The sequence below is a fragment of the Phoenix dactylifera genome, unplaced genomic scaffold (assembly GCF_009389715.1).
Source record: "Phoenix dactylifera cultivar Barhee BC4 unplaced genomic scaffold, palm_55x_up_171113_PBpolish2nd_filt_p 000412F, whole genome shotgun sequence".
Taxonomy (NCBI): domain Eukaryota; kingdom Viridiplantae; phylum Streptophyta; class Magnoliopsida; order Arecales; family Arecaceae; genus Phoenix; species Phoenix dactylifera.
Genome location: NW_024067852.1, coordinates 130,229 through 150,579, shown reverse-complemented (window position 1 = coordinate 150,579; position 20,351 = coordinate 130,229). Strand labels below are relative to the sequence as shown.

Genomic DNA, 20,351 nt, shown 5'->3' with positions numbered 1-20,351 from the left:
TGTTTCTTTCTTTGTTATCTTGAATAAATTAGAAGATAGGGAGGAAGGGGCTTACCTAGCTTTCAGGGCGCCGGCGACGCTCGCGGCCGCACGCGGTGAGTCTTCTTCCTTCCCCTTCCTTTCTCTCTTTGTTTCTTTCTTTCTCTGTTATCTCGAATACATCAAGAGGAGAGAAGGCAGGGGGTTTGGGGATTTCTTAAGCAGTAGTCACCGCTTTAGCAGCATTGTTTCAGCTGCACCCAGTGCCGACAGCTGGACTCCTCTGTCCTCTCAATTAACATGAGGTGGCAGCCCTCAAATGGGCTGCCAACCATGGGCCGAAAAGGATATCGGGCTTAGATTGGGCCCGGATATTACATTCTTCCCTCTTTAAAAAAAAATTTCGTCCTCGAAATTAGTCATACCTTCGGGTTCAGGCTTTAAAAGTATTCAACCATCGAGTCATCCGTGAGATCTCAGTTAGTCTCTCTCTCGGAGTACCTACTGATAAGATTTTGACATACAAAGTCATGGCATCTCAAAACTTGAACCTTTCCATCTATGACACGTAGGAGTTCTTTGATCTCTTTCAAAAGAGGACTAATCTTCCAACCTTAGATTTTAAATGCTATGATTCTTGGCCCAAGAAATTAATTGCTCTCGATTAAGTCCACACAACGATCGTAATCGGCTTAACCGAAATAGATGAAGCATCAAATACTTTTCATAATCTATGATCCTCTTTCTTCTTTTAACTTTGCCCATGATTTAATGATCAACCTTTATCCTAAGAACACCTCAAACCCTTTTTCAAATGGATAGATTGATAATGTCATAGCTAGGAGTAAGGAACATTCCAGGTCTAAGCCCATCCAAAGCACCATCAATCCATTAATGCTAAATTTAAGATGCTCAAAATCTCCCAAGAATTGCCAACAATAGTAAAACTCACTAGTGAAATTATATAGCTATCTCCAGATTATTCAAAGAATCAACAATACTTTTCTCCAGTAGAATTCTAATTCACATTTTTCGATAATTCTATTCATCGATACAGTTTCATCATTAGATCTTATCAACAGAATAAGGTCTAACATTTTCAGATTTGATTCTTTTGGTAGGTGATCTAAATCAAACTTTTCTCTTATACACAAAAATCTACATCTCAATTTTGAATAAGAAGATCAAGCTTCTTTGTCAAAATATCAACTTCTCTTTTTATTTATCAAGAAAAATCCTACTACATCAGAAAATAGATCAAATCTTTTATTATTAAAACTTTCCGAATCAAAAGAATAACACTTCTGGCCAACTTAGATAAATACTTCAGATCACTATGTTTTCGCTGCGCACTCTGATCAAAATCCTTTGAATTCACTAATAACTTTTAATCAACGTACTACTTGTCTACAAACAGGACTATTCAATACCTCATGGATATTTGCACTACAAATCTTTCCTCCATCTAGATTGAATTTTACTTAGCTAGAACTTCTTTTTACTTTTCCATGAGCGAGCCAAGAAAGGGTATCCCAACATAAGATCCTCTTAAATAAGTGACAAACGCTTTAAACGAATTTTACATTTCCAGCAACTTCAGCCATAAAAATGAGCCTTCTTTCCTAATAAGAGATTAACTCTCAAGTCATCTTAGAACATTTTAGGCTCGGAATTGTATAAACTTCTGAAAATTATTTCTTAGTATCCCAATCTGTTATATTAGGTATCCTTAAATTGCCATGAACAATAATCTGCCCTATTTTAGCATTGCTAGAAGGTGATTCTCGATCTCACATATCCGTTAAAAGAAAGAGATGCATACTTTTGTCGTAAGATCTTTATTTAAAAATCTTCTTCTTTTGTGCTCCTTCCACTAGACGATGATATGTAAAATTATCATCCATTACTTTCACCTTCCTCATGAAACAATTTAAACTTGCTTCTCAATGATAAACGAAGGCATTTAGTAATTGCTCATCTATTAGAGATGAAACACTTTACTCCAAATCTTAGAAGCAAGGATTGCTAAATACAAACTCCTGAAACATCATGTGCTATTGGGCATGTTCCCATATCAACTCTATTGCTGATTCCACTCGCATTTCCTAATGACCCCATATCATCATCATTCTCTCTTCTTCTTCTTTTTTGTCAAAACATCAACTAATATTCGTTTAATTGATTTATCACAGGATCACAAACTACTGCACTTTATCCATAGTAGAACATTTGAGCCTAAAATATTCTTCAAGATTGAAAATTATCTCAGAATTTACTAAATGACTTCCAATCAAAATACCAATCTTGCATTGTAATTTGAAAAGATCTAATATTTCACATTCCAAGTAAACAAAGGAGAAACTCTTAAATCTCATCCTCAAATATATTTTCTTCTTATATAACAGTTTCATGCATAATTGTCATACAGATTTCATCTTCGAAGAATAAAAATATCTTTCCTTGTCCAAGCCTTAAACAACTTATGAATGAACACTATCTTGGTATCAAAATAATCAACTTCAAACTAGAAATAATATCCACAGTACTCAGTATCAAGTTAAACTTCCAAAATCACATATATACTGATACGCAATGTACTTTAATACTCCACTTAATATTAGTCAAAATATACTTTAATCATAATCCAAATACAAATTACTCCATCGAGAAATCTCCAAACTAGCTTATTCTTATTTTGCCATGGCTTGCTAGCATTCTGATTCAAAATACCAAAATCCTTAGTAATCTTAAGTCTTGAATTCTAATACCATACCAGTCACAATCATGCCCCTAGAATGGTTGTGTATTAGCCCTAACTTCTCTCTTTTTGTTGCTCATTGTCACCTATCAAAATATTTGTGTCAAACAATTTTCGTGATTGACCGATGATACGACTAATACAATCTTTTCTTTCTTTCCAATTATGCGGAATCTCACCGAATGAGACTTAACTACCCATTCCCTTATTAAAACTTAAAATTTTTACTCATGATTAACCTATTGCTCTGATACCACAAGAATGTCACGCCCCGGATCCGGATCCGTGACACGGCCGTGCTATTGCCAACTACCGCCCACAATAGCACGAAGCCTCATACATGGGTTATAGGGTAGTCAAACCAACCAAACCTTTATATATGAAAGCATTCTTAGTACAACATGCTGGTCAGTACCCAAATACAGAGCTTCTATGTAGTTTATGTACACAAAAGTATACTTATTTTACCCCAAAGGAAAGAAGCCCAGATACCAAATTAAAGTGTCTCCGACAGCTATCAGTGGTGAGGATCTGAAAGAAAAATGTAAATGAATGGATATGAGCTACACGGCTCAGTAAGTAATCATACATAATCTTACCGGATCAAACATAAGAATTCATGCGATTAGCATCATTTAAAGGAGATAGCAGTTATAGCAAAATACAACATTTCATAAAGGATATATTCAAAAACTCGTCGTAAAATAATGTATGCTTTGGCCAGGCACGTTCATAAATGTCACGGCCCGCCTGCACAGGGCACGTGACTATCGGGCCCACATGAGGGAGAAACACGGGGCTCCCCTGCCAGATGTTGGCCGGTTCCGGGGTCCGTACGCGCGCGCATGCGCCGCACTTAACCCCTCACCGATTTTGCTTCTCCCCAAAACGCATCTACAGGATTTGGAAACACCCGCCTCATATACCTAGGCTCTCGAACGAGCCTCATGATTATGCTTCAAATATCATTTTCATGCAATATATCATAATCATAATTCATACCCAATCATATATTCATGAAGAAATACCATTTAACCAAATTCATGAATCACATACAATCATATGATCCTAATTTTGAGAATACACCATATCAAATATTATTTCATCATTTCATACTTATAACTTAAACAGTAATTTGCGATCAATAAGATTTGTGCAGGGTCACTTACATCAAATATGATAACCATGTTTATGCAGGATTTGAGAGGCTAACATATACATCAAATGTCCGTTGTTCCATATACAATGATACACTTGAACCATGCTAACCCTGGTAAATCATGCACATCTACTAGCATATGCTTGATTATGCAAAAAATACTAAACATGTTTTAATAGGGTTTGAGAAGCTAACATGTATACTATATAACAAATTATCATGATAAAATATTCATGCTGAGTAAACAATTCAGTGTTTTATATCAATCAAGAATTTTCATGAAATGCACATATATAACCGTGCCTCCGGCATGCCGTGGTCATACTCTCAGATGCTACTGCGAAGTCATTATCGGCCACTGGCGGGGCCAGCTCAGTTATTAGGCGGCCACTGGCGGGGCTGGCTCAGTCATTCTCGGCCACTGGCAAGGCCGGCTCAGTTGCATTCGATCAGTAGCTCTTAAGAGTCCGTAAACAATACTTCTTGTAGGTAGTACCTCATGGATGCTACGGCGAATTCATTATCGGTCACTGGCGGGGCCTGCTCAGTTATTAGTCGGCCACTGGCGGGGCTGGCTCAGTCATTATCGGCCACTGGCAAGGCCGGCTCAGTTGCATTCGGCCCGTAGCAATAAGAACCCTTAGGTACCCCTTGCAAGCAGTGCACATAACTAGATGCAATTCATTATCTTATTTCATATGGATATCACAATTACATAGCAATGTAACCCAATTCATCTTGCATGCATAATAAAATCTGCATAAGCTCAATACATGCATAATCATACATTATATGGCTAGAACATACCACTCATATACATGATGCATAATTCATAACTCAAGATACATAATTCACAATAAAGTTGGGACAGGTCAATTACATGCATGATCCATAGAAGATTAGGATAGGTTACTTACATTTTATAATACACCCATTCATGAAATATATACACGAATAACACTTTAAAATCTTAATAAACATAGTACTAACATGATCCACAATAAGATTAAAATAGATTACTTACAGTGATTCGCTTTCCAAATTTCTCAAGTCCAGGTGACAAATCCTTAATTACCTAAAACAACATCATAGGAATTACATTATTCCCTATTTATTTATTATATAATTTCTCAGTTCATTACACTATGAACCTACTTGCCTGGATCCCATCCAAGGATCTAGCCCAAGTTCAATTTACCCAATTTGGAACCTTTGGGCTCGGTTTAAAACCAGATGGGGTTCATATAGGTCAATTAGGCTTAACGGGTTTCGGACCCGAACCCAGATCTGATCCGATAGGGTCTTTTCTTTTTCTTTTCTTTCTTTTTTTTTCTTTTTCTTTTCTTTCTTTTCTTTTCTTTTTCTTTTCTTCCCTGTTTCTTCCCGAACCTTCCTTTCCTTCTCTCTTTTCCTTTCTTTCTTCTGTTCTCCTCCCTTTCTTTTCTTCTCCCGATCCCTCTTTTCCTTCCCCCCTTTCTTCTCCTGCGAAGGGAGGAAGGCGAGCTCGGGATGAGGGTGACGGAGTTCTCGAGAGGCTAGCCGAGGCCGGCGGCGCCTACGGCGGCCCTCCCTTCTCCCACGGAGGAGAGACGCGCCGGGAGAGCTAGCGGTGTCACGGGATGCCCGCGACTGAGCCCACGGCCGCACCGCGCGATGGTCGTGGCGCTCACGGCCGGCTGCAACGCCGCGGTGCTCGCGGCCGAGGCCAGCGACGCCGGCGATGCTCGCGGCCGCACGCGGTGAGCCCTGTTTCTTCCCCTTCCTTTCTCTCTTTGTTTCTTTCTTTGTTATCTTGAATAAATTAGAAGATAGGGAGGAAGGGGCTTACCTAGCTTCCAGGGCGCCGGCGACGCTCGCGGCCGCACGCGGTGAGTCTTCTTCCTTCCCCTTCCTTTCTCTCTTTGTTTCTTTCTTTCTCTGTTATCTCGAATACATCAAGAGGAGAGAAGGCAGGGGGTTTGGGGATTTCTTAAGCAGTAGTCACCGCTTTAGCAGCATTGTTTCAGCTGCACCCAGTGCCGACAGCTGGACTCCTCTGTCCTCTCAATTAACATGAGGTGGCAGCCCTCAAATGGGCTGCCAACCATGGGCCGAAAAGGATATCGGGCTTAGATTGGGCCCGGATATTACATCTACGGTCGACTCTCAGGGCATCTCAAACTTAGTTGAGGGATCATGCGCCAGGTCGAGGGGTCTGGGAACGCTCTATCGACCTGCAACGCTTTCCGAGGTCGAGGGAGTTTGGGACTCTACGGTCGACCCTCGGGGCATCCCGACCTTAGTCGAGGAATCGTGCGCCAGGTCGATGGGTCTGGGAACGCTCTATCGACCTGCGACGCTTTCCGAGGTCGAGGGAGTTTGGGACTCTACGGTCGACCCTCGGGGCATCCCGACCTTAGTCGAGGATCGTGCGCCAGGTCGATGGGTCTGGGAACGCTCTATCGACCTGCGACGCTTTCCGAGGTCGAGGGAGTTTGGGACTCTACGGTCGACCCTCGGGGCATCCCGACCTTAGTCGAGGAATCGTGCGCCAGGTCGATGGGTCTGGGAACGCTCTATTGACCTGCGACGCTTCCCGAGGTCGAGGGAGTTTGGGACTCTACGGTCGTCCCTCGGGGCATCCCGACCTTAGTCGAGGAATCGTGCGCCAGGTCGATGGGTCTGGGAACGCTCTATCGACCTGCGACGCTTTCCGAGGTCGAGGGAGTTTGGGACTCTACGGTCGACCTTCGAGGCATCCCGACATTAGTCGAGGTCTCAAATATGGGGCCGAGGGAGCTTGGGCTCATCGTCGACTGGGTGGCGCTTCCCGAGGTCGAGGGAGTTTGAGACTCTACGGTCGACGCTCGGGGCATCCCGACCTTAATCGGGGTATCTGAGGATCACAAATGACCCAATATTAGAAGAGATAATCATAATCATTGTAAAGAGACGAATCATTATAAAGAGGAGACTGGATCCATGTTCCTGATTGCCTGGAACCCCTTGGGATTTTATTGATAATACATCCGTAGATTCTCGGAGTTCCAGCTTCGCGGAATAGGAGTTCCTTTAAGGGATTTCAACTTGTATGCTCCGGATCGTTGCACTCGGGCGATTTGATACGGTCCTTCCCAGTTTGGGGTAAGCTTTCCCTGCTCGGTTGGCTGAAAAGCCTCGGCTCTCCTGAGGACGAGGTCCCCCACCTTGAAGAGCTTGGGCTTGACTCTGGAGTTGTAGTATTGGGCCGTTTTCTGTTGGTACCTTGCCATGCGGATCTGGACGACCTCTCGTGTCTCTTCGACGAGGTCCAGATTATTCCTAAGCTGGGAAGAGTTGGAGTCGGCGTCGTAGTGCTCCACCCTTGAGGAGGGGAGGCCGATTTCCAGCGGGATAACAGCTTCCGTGCTATATGCCAGGTTGAAGGGGGTCTCACCAGTGGGTAATCGGAACGTAGTCCGGTATGCCCAGAGGACGTTGTACAAGTCCTCGACCCACTGTCCTTTGGATCGATCAAGCCTAGCTTTGAGTCCCTGCAAAATGGTACGATTAGTTAACTCAGTTTCCCCGTTTGTCTGCGGATGGGCGACCGAGGTGAAGCGGTGATCGATGCCGAGTTCGGAGCAAAATTCTCTGAAGTGGACGTTGTCGAACTGCCGGCCGTTGTCAGATATAACGATACGGGGGAGTCCGAATCTGCAGATTATGGACTTCCAAACAAAGTCCCGCATCTTTTGCTCGGTGATCCGGGCCACAGGTTCAGCTTCAACCCATTTGGTGAAATAGTCGATGGAGATGACCAGAAATTTTCTTTGCCCGGTGGCCAGGAAAAAGGGCCCCAGGATATCGATCCCCCACTGGGCAAACGGCCAGGGGGCGATAATTGAAGTTAGCGGGGCCGAAGGTCGGCGCTGGATGTTGGCGTTCCGTTGACACCGGTCACACTTCCGGACGAAGTCCGTCGCGTCTTTCTGGAGCGTGGGCCAAAAATATCCTTGTCGCAGGATCTTATGGGCTAGCGCCCAACCTCCCAGGTGATTTCCGCAAATCCCTTCGTGGCCTCTCGGAGGGCATAGTCCGCCTTCGAGAGGCGGAGACATCTAAGGAGAGGAGAAGTGAATGACCGACGGTAGAGCCTGTTTTCATATAGGACATACCGGGAAGCTTGACGCCTGATCCGGCGGGCCTCCATCTCGTCATGAGGGAGGGTTCCATCCTGGAGATAGCGGACGAACCCGTCGATCCAGCTTGGCTCGAGGTCGATGTACATGGTTGGTTCAGGTTCCTCTGTGCTGGGTGTTTGGAGATATTCGAGCACCGTCGCCTTGGAAAGCTCGCTCATGCGGGAGGTCGCCAGTTTAGACAGTTGGTCCGCCCTGAGATTCTCCACTCTGGAAATGTGCTGGATGCTGAAGGAACCTAAGACGGACGTGAGTTTCCGCACTTTTTGGAGATATTTCCGCATCGATGGCTCCTTTGCTTCGAAGTCTCCCTGGACCTGGCTTACTATCAGCTGGGAGTCACTGAAGGCCTTTAGATCTTCCACCTTCAGCTCTTTCGCCAATTTGAGTCCGGCAATGAGCGCCTCATATTCTGCCTCATTGTTTGAGGCCGGAAACTCGAGGCATAGGGCTTGCTCAGCCACCACTCCATCCGGGTTGGTGAGGATGAGTCCAGCTCCGCTACCCCCCGAGGTTGAGGAGTCGTCCGCATATAGGACCCATGGCAGCCTCGGGGTCTCCTCTGTAGATGTAAGCGGTAGCTCGGGGTCGTCTGGCAAGGTACACTCCACGATGAAGTCGGCGAGTATTTGAGCTTTAATAGCCGGCCTGGGCCGGTATTCAAGGTCGAACTCTCCGAGCTCAACCGCCCATTTGGCAATCCTCCCAGCACGATCCGACCTTTGTAGTATTTGCTTCATAGGCTGGTCGGTCAGTATGACTATGGTATGTGCTTGAAAATAAGGCCGGAGTCTCCGAGCTGAAATGATCAGGGCAAAAATTGTCTTCTCAAGCTTAGAATATCGGGTCTCAGCATCCCTGAGGATCCGGCTGATATAGTAGACTGGCTTCTTCCGACCACAGGAAGTCCTTCGGCCGCTTAAGGATCTTGAAGAAAGGGAGGCAACGCTCAGCCGACCGGGAGACAAATCTTCCCAAGGCGGCGACCCGCCCGGTGAGCCGCTGCACTTCTTTGACTGTCCTCGGAGGCGTCATCTCTTGCAGCGCTCAAATTTTCTCGGGGTTGGCTTCAACTCCATGCTGGGTCACTATGAAACCCAGGAATTTGTCCGAGGTAACTCCGAACGCGCACTTCGCCGGGTTGAGCTTCATTTGGTACTTCCTGAGCTTGGAGAATGTTTCGTTGAGGTCAGCTACATGGTGTTCCACCGCTCGGCTCTTCATCAGCATGTCATCCACATAGACTTCCATATTTCGGCCGATCTGATCTTCAAAAATTTGGCTGATCAGCCTCTGGTATGTGGCTCCAGCATTCTTCATTCCGAATGGCATTACCTTGTAACAATAGGTGCCCTTGTCGGTGATGAAGGCCGTCTTCTCCTCATCTTCTGGCGCCATTCAGATCTGATTGTATCCCGAGAAGGCGTCCATGAAGGTCAACAATTAGTATCCTGAGGTGGAATCGACGAGCTGGTCGATGCTTGGAAGGAGGAAACTATCCTTCGGGCAGGCCTTGTTCAGGTCGGTGTAGTCCACGCACATGCGCCATTTTTCGTTGGCCTTCTTTATGAGGACTATGTTGGCGAGCCAGTCTGGGTAGGAAACCTCCCGGATGAAGCCGGCTTCAAGAAGTTTATCCACTTCCTCGGCTGCGGCTTGCTGTCGTTCCGGGGCAGAGCCCTTCTTTTTCTGCTTTACAGGCATGCAGGTTGGCTTCACCTGGAGTCGGTGGACCATGACCTCAGGGTCAATTCCTGGCACGTTGACGGGCAACCAGGCGAAGACATCAGCATTGTCCCGCAGGAAGCTGATGAGGTGATCCCTCTCGCGAGTGCCAAGACCGGAGCCGACCTGCACAGTTAGCTCGGAAAAATTTTCTCGTAGAGGAACTTGAATGAGAAGCTCACCGGGTTTTACTTGCTTCTTCCAGAGGTCATCCCTTGCGTCCAAGGTTTCTATGGGCAGCGAGCGACCCGTTGCCTGAGTTGGCGCCTCTGCTGATGACTCTTGTCGACTCGATGCTTCAGTTGGTTGCTTTACTTTGCGGGTCGCCATGTAGCACTGCTTGGCAGTCAGCTGGTTCCCGCGGACCTCGCCTACTCCTTGGTTGGTGGGGAATCGCATGAGTAGGTGGCGGGTCGAGACCACGACTCGGAGGGCATTTAGCCCTGGTCGTTCAAGGATAGCGTTGTAGGCTGAGGGTAGACGGACCACAAGAAAGTCCGTCCTCACAGTGTTTTCCTGGGGAGCGAGGCCGACCGTAACAAGAAAGCTGACCTCGCCCTCGACTGGGACCGAGTCCCTGGTGAACCCGACCAGCGGGGTATTAATTTTCCGAAGCTGGTTTTTCGGTAACCCCATTTTTTGGTAGGCGTGGTAGTACAAAACATTGGCTGAGCTTCCATTGTCAACTAAGACGCGTTTTACATCAAATTTATTTACAATCATGGAGATGACCACAACATCATCGTGAGGGGTCTCAACCCCTTCCAAATCCTCGTCCGAGAACGAGATGACTTCAGAAGTGCGCAGGCGCTTTGGGGAGATTCCTTCTTGGGCTGACTCTCCAGCCGAGGCTCCTCCAATTACATTGATGGTGCCGGCGATAGGCCTGTTGTCATCCGGATTTTCGGGCGGTGTGGCATTTCCCACTGGCCTTCTTTCCTCATGTCGGTTCCTTACGAACCAATTGAGTATTCCGTGGCGAATAAGCGCCTCAATCTCATCCCGGAGCTGAAAACAGTCCTCCGTGTCGTGCCCGTGGTCTCGGTGGAAGCGGCAATACCTCCTCGGATTGCGGGGAACTCCTGTATCCCGCATAGGAGGCGGAGGTCGGAAGAAGTCCCGACCTTCAATCTCCATCAGAATCTCGGCCCGGGGTGCATTGATAGGAGTGTAGTTCTCGTACCTCCCCGGGTGTGTCCGAGGTCGCAGTGGGGACCTTGGCTGAGGCGGGGTCCTCTGTCTAGGTTGTCCCCGCTGTCGAGGCGGGCTTCTCAGCCGGGGGAGGTTCTTCTCTCGGCGGGGGGATCGACTTCTTTGGCGGCCGCGCTCCTCGCGGCGTTTCTTCTGCTTCTTTGAAGCTGGTTCAGTTGCACCCCGCCTGGAGGCGATAGCCTCCTCGGCCTTAGCATACTTCCAAGCTCGGACCAGCATCTCGGTGAAGTCGGCAGGGAAGCTTTTCTCGATGGAGAAGAGAAATCGGTAGGAACGAGCCCCAGTTTTTAGGGCCGACATGGCTATTGACTGGTCCAGCTCGCAGACTTCCCACGTGGCGGCGGTGAAGCGGTCAAGATACTCCTTGAGGGATTCCCCCTCCTTTGCTTGATATCTAGGAGGGAGTCTGACGTCCGCCGCTGGCGTCGGCTGGCAGCAAAGTTGGTAGCGAACTGTCTGCCGAGCTGCTCGAAAGAGGATACCGTGCTCAGCTTCAGCCCGGAAAACCAAAGCCGAGCTGTCCCTCGGAGGGTCGCCGGGAAGGCCTTGCAGAGCACGGCCTCCGAGGATCCTTGCAGTGCCATGAGAGCTCAGAAGCTTTCCAAATGGTCGAGGGGTCGGTAGTTCCGCTGTAGGGCTCCACTTGAGGCATCTTGAACCTCGGGGGGACCGACTCGTCCTCGATTTGGTGGGAGAAGGGGGACTTGGTGGTAAATTCGAAATCCTCCTCCTGTCTTGCCTTCTTGCTGTGGAGCGCTTCGATCTGGCGCTCCAGGTGCTCGACTTTCCTGTCGAGCTCCACAACCCGGAGAATTGTCACCGTGGTTTGCTCCAGCTCACGGTGGACCGGGGCCGACTCGGCTTCAGAGAGTTGGGGTCTTCTGTTGAGACTTCCCCCCGGCAGCTCTCTCTGGGGGGACACCCGCCCTTCGTTGTTGGCCCTGGAAGAGCCATGAAGGTTCTGGCCTTGGAGAATCGGACCGTTGGGAGGAAACTCCGGCGGGATCTGGGCCTGTAGGGGGAGCGTAGGTAAGGCTTCCTCGCGCCGCAGACCTTGAACGGCAGCGGCCAAGGCCTGGACTTGTTGCACCAGGGCGTTGAATTGTTCCAGCTGGACCTGAGGAACCGGGTCAGCCGGAGTAGGCGAATTCTGGACGGAGTTTCCAGGACTCTGCGGGGGACGCCGGAAAATGTTGGAGGCTCCCTTACTTCTCAGCTTCATGATCGCGACTCGGACCCTTCCTCTAGCGCCAACTGTTGCTGGAAATTGGACCCGAGGGTGGTCGTCGGCTGAGGAGGGGGAGCTCCGGTGGGCATAGGAGGGTGGCGATCCGTCGACGAGCGGCGTCCTCCGTAGGGGTGCCTGCAAAAAAGCCGGAGGCTGGGTCTTCCGGCGCCGGCCCTCCGATGCTTAAGTCAGAGGGGGGGCTTAGCTTTTTTTAAAAGAAGAGAGGGGGAAGATATGTTTTTTGTTGAGTTTTTTCTGAGTCCAACCCCCCTCGGGAAGGAAGGGTCCCATTTTTATAGGGGGGTCGGATTACCTGTGATGTGATATGGCGAGGCCGTCGTACGACTCAGCACGTTACTTGAGCTGGCGCGCGATCAGGTGAATCATTGCATTGATGTCGGAGGTGAGGCCGGGATCAGAGAGTTGTCACGGCCGACTGGACCCTGCTGAGCCGATTTGCCGTGGAGAGCTGAGGATCCATAGGTAATAGGAGCCACGCGCATTAATTGTTGAGTGAGTCGGAGATATGCATTAATTGTTGAGTGAGTCAGAGATATGCATTAATTGTTGAGTGAACCGTGGGTTTGCAGAGATCATGCATATTAAATGCTGGAGGTGGTGGCAGGGTATGGCCCCCGGCCAGACTTCGGAAGGGTACAACCGCGGTAGGTGGGCGACGAGGATGGACTTCCGAGGTTGGGAGCTCTCCGGGTCGGAAGTTCTGAGATCGGACGCCGACCTCGGCCGCCCAAGGTCGGCCGTCATGCGGTCTTCTGGTGACGAGGTTCTCACGTACTAGGGGGGAGCTGCATTCCCCCAACAGCATGTTATAAAGGTATAAGTGCATAAAATTTCATTGGGACTTTAAGAAAACATCAACCACCCTAGCTGTTCTAACTAAATCAACCACTTAGAAAAACTGTAAGCATATAATGACCAATAGACAACTTGCTTAGGAACTCATAAAATCCAAAGTTCTTTCTGACTGCAATAATAAATATTTGCTTGCGAACCGAAGCAAGGATTTGATCCTAAGTGTTCTCAATTTGAAAGAGGAGTAAATATTGTTAAAGTCTTTGGTAAGTGTGCTTGGGAGTAAACGTATCGATGCTATCCATTAGAGGAGAAATATTGTTAAAGTTTTTGATCTTTTCAAGATGAAGATTGCTTCCAGTTAGGAGATGGCTCCTCTATCAAGTTGTGGAGGGACACTTTGATAGGGTTGCTTCTCTTTGCATTCCGGCTCTAAATACGTTCTTTTCCTTTTAACAATGTGGAGTTCAGGATATATAAGACCCTTGGAAATGGTCAACTTCTAGTATTTTCTCAATCAACTTCTTTAACAGATTTCTAAATAAATGTGAAATTATCTGCTCTCTTCACCAACAAGATGGAATTATTGTGCATCGATGAAATTTAAAGTTTACTTGTGGCTAGTCTTGAGAAATAAATTGAATAGATGAAATACTCAGTAGTAAGAGTTGGTGCGATTTTTAAGGTAAGATGCCTTATGCTTTTGTTTGGTGTCCTTATATCTAGGATAGATCAGATTTTACTTTAAGGTTAGATGCCTAAGAAAGTCCTTCGTATCCTTCTGGGTCTCAATCACACAAAATCCCGCTTTATCTGAAAGGACCAGTCCCCACATGTGACCTACACACTAAAAGCCCTTATATTTTCAGAATTATCTGAAACTCTCATTTATAATACTCCGAGGTAGGGCGGAACTGACTTAAATCGGTTTTCTAAAACTAAAATCAAAACCAAACCAACTATTTGCAAAAACCTGTTCAAATTGACATTAGAAATTTGGTTCAATTTAGTTTATGGAAAAGAATAAGATTAGAAATTAGAAAAGTGAAGCATGAAAGAAAAATGAGGTTCGAATTCATGATTGAATCCAACATGGCATTGAACCAAATCAGTTACGAACGATTTCTTGCTAGCAATGTGCCATCCTAGATTGCCATGCTGTTTGGAATTAATCATTTTCTACTTCAAAATGCCACAAACCTTCTATTTGAAATCCCTCTTACTGCAAAGCAATAGAAAATAAAAGAAAAGGCTAAAGAGAAAGGAAGAGAGCAAGAGGTAGAACATCATGGTCTTTACCCAGCCGGAAGAGCAAGAAGAAGAAAAAGAAAAAAGAGAAGAATAGTATACCATACTGGGAGGCTCAAAGAAATTCTTGAATCAATTGGATAAAATGATCTCCCTATTAGCACATCACAGCTCGACAACATCAGTTATTGTGTGAGTCAATGGAGTGATAAGGTGGCCCAAGATTATAAGAGTGATAAAGTTGCAAGCTCACACAATACCACCCGTATAAATGGAGAGACGTTGGGAGATAATGAAGTTCAAATGTCAACAAATTCAAACCAAGATGAGAGTCTAACATATGTGGAAACTCCAGCAATGCAGTCCAAGAATATCAGAACAAGATCAAGAAAATTAATTCTGGGAAATGCACAGAAGCCTCTTCAAGTCTAGTTGCATTAAAAACAAACCAATCAAGGATATGAAGAGTATATTGATCTGCTGATTTATAAAAATCTATTGGTTGTCCTTGTGTTTAAATATGTATGTCGTGTATTGCCTTGTACTCGTAAGAAACAGAAAAATATACAGCATCTTTTTATCTTTCTTGCCTTTTTTTTCATATTTTTCTCTTGGTATCAGAGCAATTGTGAGTACACAGCTTAGCACATCACAGCTCTTCTCTTCCACCATGACTACTCTATCTCTAAATGTAGGCAACTTCATACACTCAGGCTCACTCCAACCAATTACCCCCTATGGCGTGAACAAGCCTTGGCTTTTGCAGAAAGCCAAGAGTTAATTGGTCACCTCACCAATGAAGATCCTGCCTCTACCAAATACACCACACCGAATCCAAACAACACCACGGTTACAGAAACTTTTGTTCCAAAATTAATAGAAGACTTTCTGAAGGAACACTCGGACTCGTTGTTGGCTTAGACATAGCCCATGCAGTATGGGAAGCTCTCAAAAATGCATATGCACAAGACTCACAAGAACGTGAATTCACCTTACGACAACGGTGATATATTTTCGCAAGGAGGAAGACAAAACCATTGGAGACCATATTCGCGCCTTCAAGGACTGTGCGACAGTCTTGCAGCCATCGGAAAACCAGTTCCTGATAAAGAGAAAGTTTTCTGCCTTCTCACTAGTCTCGACCCTCAATATGAATCCTCCACAACCACCATGTTGAAGCCTCCAAGACTGTCATACTCTGAGCTGGTTTCACAACTTCAAAATCTTGATCAGCGGCGCAGCTGGTTCTTTAACCATGCAGATCCACCAAGTTCTCAATTTACTCCTCAACTGGCATTCTATGGGCAATAGCAGCAGCACTCCCAACAGCCTTCCTCTGGCTACCGTGGCAATTCACAGAAATTTACCTCCACCGGGCAAGGGTTTTAGGCACAACAACTCGGGCCTTGAGACGATCTAAAGAGCCGTCAGGTTTGAGTTTTGGTTTGAAAATCCACTTAGAGCCAATGACATGCATATTAGGGGTGCGAGGAACAAGTTGCCAGGTCTGGTTCTGATGTAGAGCCACAAGTTCTTCGTCCATGGGAGCTTTCCATCCAGGATGAGCCAAGGCTTGTGGAACACTGTGTGGCTCACGAGGGATATTGGTAGAGGGTGTGGTAGTCAAGGCATAGTTTGGGTTGGGTTTAACAACTCCAAGTTGAGACCGAGTAACCATAGAGTGGGAGGTTGGTGCTTGTGGGAGCTCGAGGATCTCAGGTTCATCAATTGGTTCTTGTGGGAGCTCATGCTCAATTTGTGAGGGAAGCTCAGGTTCATCGATTGATGCTTGTGAGAGCTCGAGCTCAGGTTCAAATTGAGTTGTTTGAGAGACATCAAAATGCTCAGGCTCGAGCTGTGAAGCCGATTGAGATGGTTCGGGCTCAAGGTGTGGAGGTTGTGCAGGCTGTGCTTGAGATGGTTGCCCGAGCTGTGGTACGCTAGCAGGAGTTGAAGAGATGGAAGCATGTGAGATTGAAGTTGTATCTTCAGGAGCCACACGAGGTGGTGTGATGGGAGGCTCTGTAGGTTGTGAGACTGGAACTTGGAGAGCTACTGATGGCAAAAAACTCAAGCATGGCGGAGTAGATGTTGAAGAAGTCTCTGCTTGAGGAATTGAGTCAGTATGTAGCAGCCATGAATCAAAAATGCTGATGACGTGTGGTGTGGTGGGATTGATGTTGGAAGTATGAGCAGTTTTATGTGAAAAAATTAACTCATCAAAAACAACATGTCGAGAGATGAAGAATTTTTTGCTTGAGGGATGAAAGCACTTGTAACCTTTATGTTTATCACTGTAGCCTACAAAGATGCAGGAAACAGTTTTAGGATCAAATTTGTGGCGTCGTGTGTCCCAAGTGTAAGGAAAATATTTAGAGCCAAAGACACGAAGTGAAGAGTAAACAGAATGAATACCATGTAGTGTGAAATATGGGGTCTCAAAATTAAGAGTAGATGAAGGCAGGCAATTCATAAAGTAGACAGCTGTAGTGAAGGCTTCTACCCACAGAAAGAGAGGGCTACCATTGTGAAATAACATAGCCATACCTAGTTCTCGTATAATCCTATGACGTCTTTCAACCATACCTGTCTATTCTTGAGTGTATGGGCAAGATACCTGATGAATGGTTCCCGTGGAGAGAAAATGAGATGATAGCTTCAAGTTGATGAACTCGCCTCTTCCATCAGAGTGAAAATTTTTAATTTGTTTGTTGAATTGCTTGATAACATGTTGCTCAAAAGCGATATATGCAGTAAAAAAATCAGATTTATGTTGTAAGGGAATGATCCAAGTATATTTAGAGAAATCATCTACCAAACATGCATAATATCCGAACTTGCCAATAGACAAAACAAGAGCAGGTCCCCACAAATCACAATGTATTTTTTCAAAAATACCAGAACTCGAATGTTCAGAACTAGAAAAAGGTAATCCACTAAGCTTCCCTAATTGACAGCTATCACAAAGATATTTAGATTTTGTAGTTCTTATGACATCAATTGATGCGTTTGCAAAACTACTCTCCCAAGTGCAGGAGAATCGCACAAGTAGTAAAATTCGGAAGTCCGAGGTTGAACCCTCAGAGAACGGTATATGTATTATTAGTGTAATTTCAGATGTGATTTCAAATGATTTCTAGAAATTTAGAGAAATTAATTAATAGATTAAGTTCGATAATATAGAGAAGGCTAGGGATCCAGAATCCCCCTTGACAATATTACTTTCAATAAATAAACTCTACGATTCTTGATTAAGAATTAATTAAACAAAATAGATCTAATCATGGAATATATCAAATGAATACATGAACTCAATGTCTAAGCATTCATCGTGCCAGTTACGTCTATGATGAATCAAATACTAAAGCAATCCATAGATCAATTGACATACACCATAATAGATCTATCTACAAAATAAATATGCAAGAATCCTAAACATACCAATGGATATAAATTAATTAGAATAAAAGTTCAGAGTTTACTTGAAGAAAGCAACATGATAAGGGATCATCCATCACCCTTTACCAAGGGAATCAGCCTCTCATTATGAACATCAACCTCTCCTCTTTTTTTTTTCTTTTTTTTTTTTTCAAAAATAGAGTATCCTCTGTTTTCTCTTTGGTGGGAACCAGGGCTGCTAATCCATTGCTATGAACGCGGGATGCTGATGAAGGATGACTGAATGCAGGAGGTGTTGGCCGCGGATTACTTGGCATGCATCACAGGAGGGAGTTGATCACGGAAGAAGAGGATGAGGCCGGATCGCGGAGGATGGGGTGTGGATGCATGGGATTGCATGCGGACGAGGATGACGCATGGATGGATGAATGCAAAGATGCTTGGGAGATTGTGGACCTTAGCTTGCATCGCGGGAGGCTTGCATGTGGACAGCTGGGAGGAAGCTAGGACGTGGAAGGAAGCTGAGACGCTTGGGCTCGCGGATGATGCAGACGTGGAATCTGAGACGGTGAAGATGGAAAGGAGATACTGAATTTGGGAAGACGCTGATTTGGAATCACGAAGTTGACTGCAGATGGCTGGATACTGGAAGCTTGGGATGCATCACGAAATATGGAAAGTTGCTCGGGTGCAAATGTGCTCGACCAGGTCATGGTAGAATTGGGCCTGCGCAGTTTGGGGCTATGGTGCATCTCTCTAAACCCAATCTATACCAAATGCGCATTTAAACTTTAATTTATAATAACCTGTGCCAAACAAAAATATAATATTAAACCAGTAAATTTATTATTATTAGTTAGCAATAACACTAATTTAAGTGATATGTAGATCATACTTTTGTGCTCTCATCATCAATCAACCTCTTATTTTTCAGAAATTGTAAAGCTGAAAACTGAGGATGTCCTAAGCGTTGGTGCCAAACTTCTGCCGAGCCTGATTTGAACGATGGGAGAAATGCAGTTTTGGTGAAGTGGGGAGAACATAGAGATCAACCTTGTGCTTCCCTGTTATTACTGGTTGACCTGTTTTCCGTTCCTTAACACAAAAATTAACATTAGAGAATTCACAATTAACAGAAAATTGGGTAGTGAGCTGACTTACAGAGAGTAAATTTTTTGTTAAGTCAGGAACAAGCAGGACATCAAGAAGAGGTAAGGCAGTATTCTTTTGTTTAATGCAAGAATCACCAATATCGAGAATTGGTAGAGAGGATCCATCTCCAACAAGAACAGAATCAGTGCCAAAATATTCACGAATATTGGTTAACATACCCGGCTTACTTGTCATGTGATTGGAAGCTCCTATGTTTGAGGTCCACTCAATTTCTGTGACGGTGTTGCCTAGCGTGAGTGCTGCAAGTACTTGTGGTATTTCATCACATTAGGTAGGCTTCTTGGGCACCCACCAAAAAATTTTGGCAATGTGACCCACTGTTCCACAGTATTGACATTATTCTTTATGGTACATATCTCTCTGGGAGCAGTCATGCGACGTTCTCCTGGTGGTGGAGGACGACGCTGTTGAGTTGAAGGAGTGGGATTGTTAGAGAAGCTTTGGCTGTGATCCCTGGGTTATGCCTGGCAACTTGTTCCTCGCACCCCTGATATGCATGTCATTGGTTCTAAGTGGGTTCTCAAACCAAAACTCAAACCTGACAGCTCTTTAGATCGTCTCAAGGCCCGAGTTGTTGCAAAGGGGTATCATCAAATTGATGGAGTGGACTACATAGAGACCTTCTCTCCAATCGTCAAACCAGGAACCATTTGAATGATTATCACCATAGCTCTTGTTCAACAATGGCCCATTCATCAACTAGACGTAAAAAATGCTTTCCTACATGGCCTTATTTCAGAAGATATATATACGGAACAACCTCTAGGAATGGCAGATCCTCAGTACCCTACACATGTTTGCAAGCTTCAAAGAGCTCTCTATGGCTTTAAATAAGCACCGCGTGCCTGGTTTGATCATTTCAGTACCTTTCTCCTTAAATATGGTTTCTTTTGCAGCTTGGCCGATCCATCTTTGTTCATTTTTCATTCTGATCATGACTCACTAATCCTCCTTCTTTATGTAGATGATATACTGCTTACAGGGTCCACTACAGAGCTTGTTACAACCTTTATTCAACTACTAAGCAGTGAATTTGCGATGAAGGACTTGGGACCAGCGCATCACTTCTTTGGCATCGAAATCTCTCAGACACCCAATGGCCTTCACTTGTCCCAGTCTCATTATGCTCTTACCATACTCGAACGCTCCAACATGGTAGACTGCAAGCCCATGAGTACACCGCTTGAAGCAAAGACCAAAACCTCTTCAAATGACACCTCGTTTGAAGATCCAAGTTACTTTTGAGGCCTTGTTGGTGCTTTATAGTACCTTACTCTCACACGACCAGATTTCATATAGTGTTAATTATGCGTCTCAATTCATGCGTGCTCCTACCATATACACTTAAAAATGGTTCGACGTATCCTACGATATGTTAAAGGAACTATTGATATAGTTTTACATTTTACATCCAATACTACACTTGATCTGTATGCTTTTTTAGATGCAGACTGGGCAGGGTGTCCCTGAAGGGTTTTAGCATGTTATAATGCGCAG

The 20,351-nt window shown here is 45.4% G+C and overlaps 1 long non-coding RNA gene across 1 annotated transcript; it reads right to left on the bottom strand.

Moving 5' to 3' along the window:
* Nucleotides 1-3,090: 3,090 nt before the first annotated feature.
* Nucleotides 3,091-6,020, bottom strand: LOC120105979. The gene is made up of 3 exons (XR_005508226.1): nucleotides 5,725-6,020; nucleotides 4,921-4,971; nucleotides 3,091-3,268 (listed from the first exon to the last, which is right to left on the bottom strand). It is a non-coding gene; the product is annotated as an uncharacterized LOC120105979 (long non-coding RNA).
* Between the last annotated feature and the right edge of the window lie 14,331 nt (nucleotides 6,021-20,351).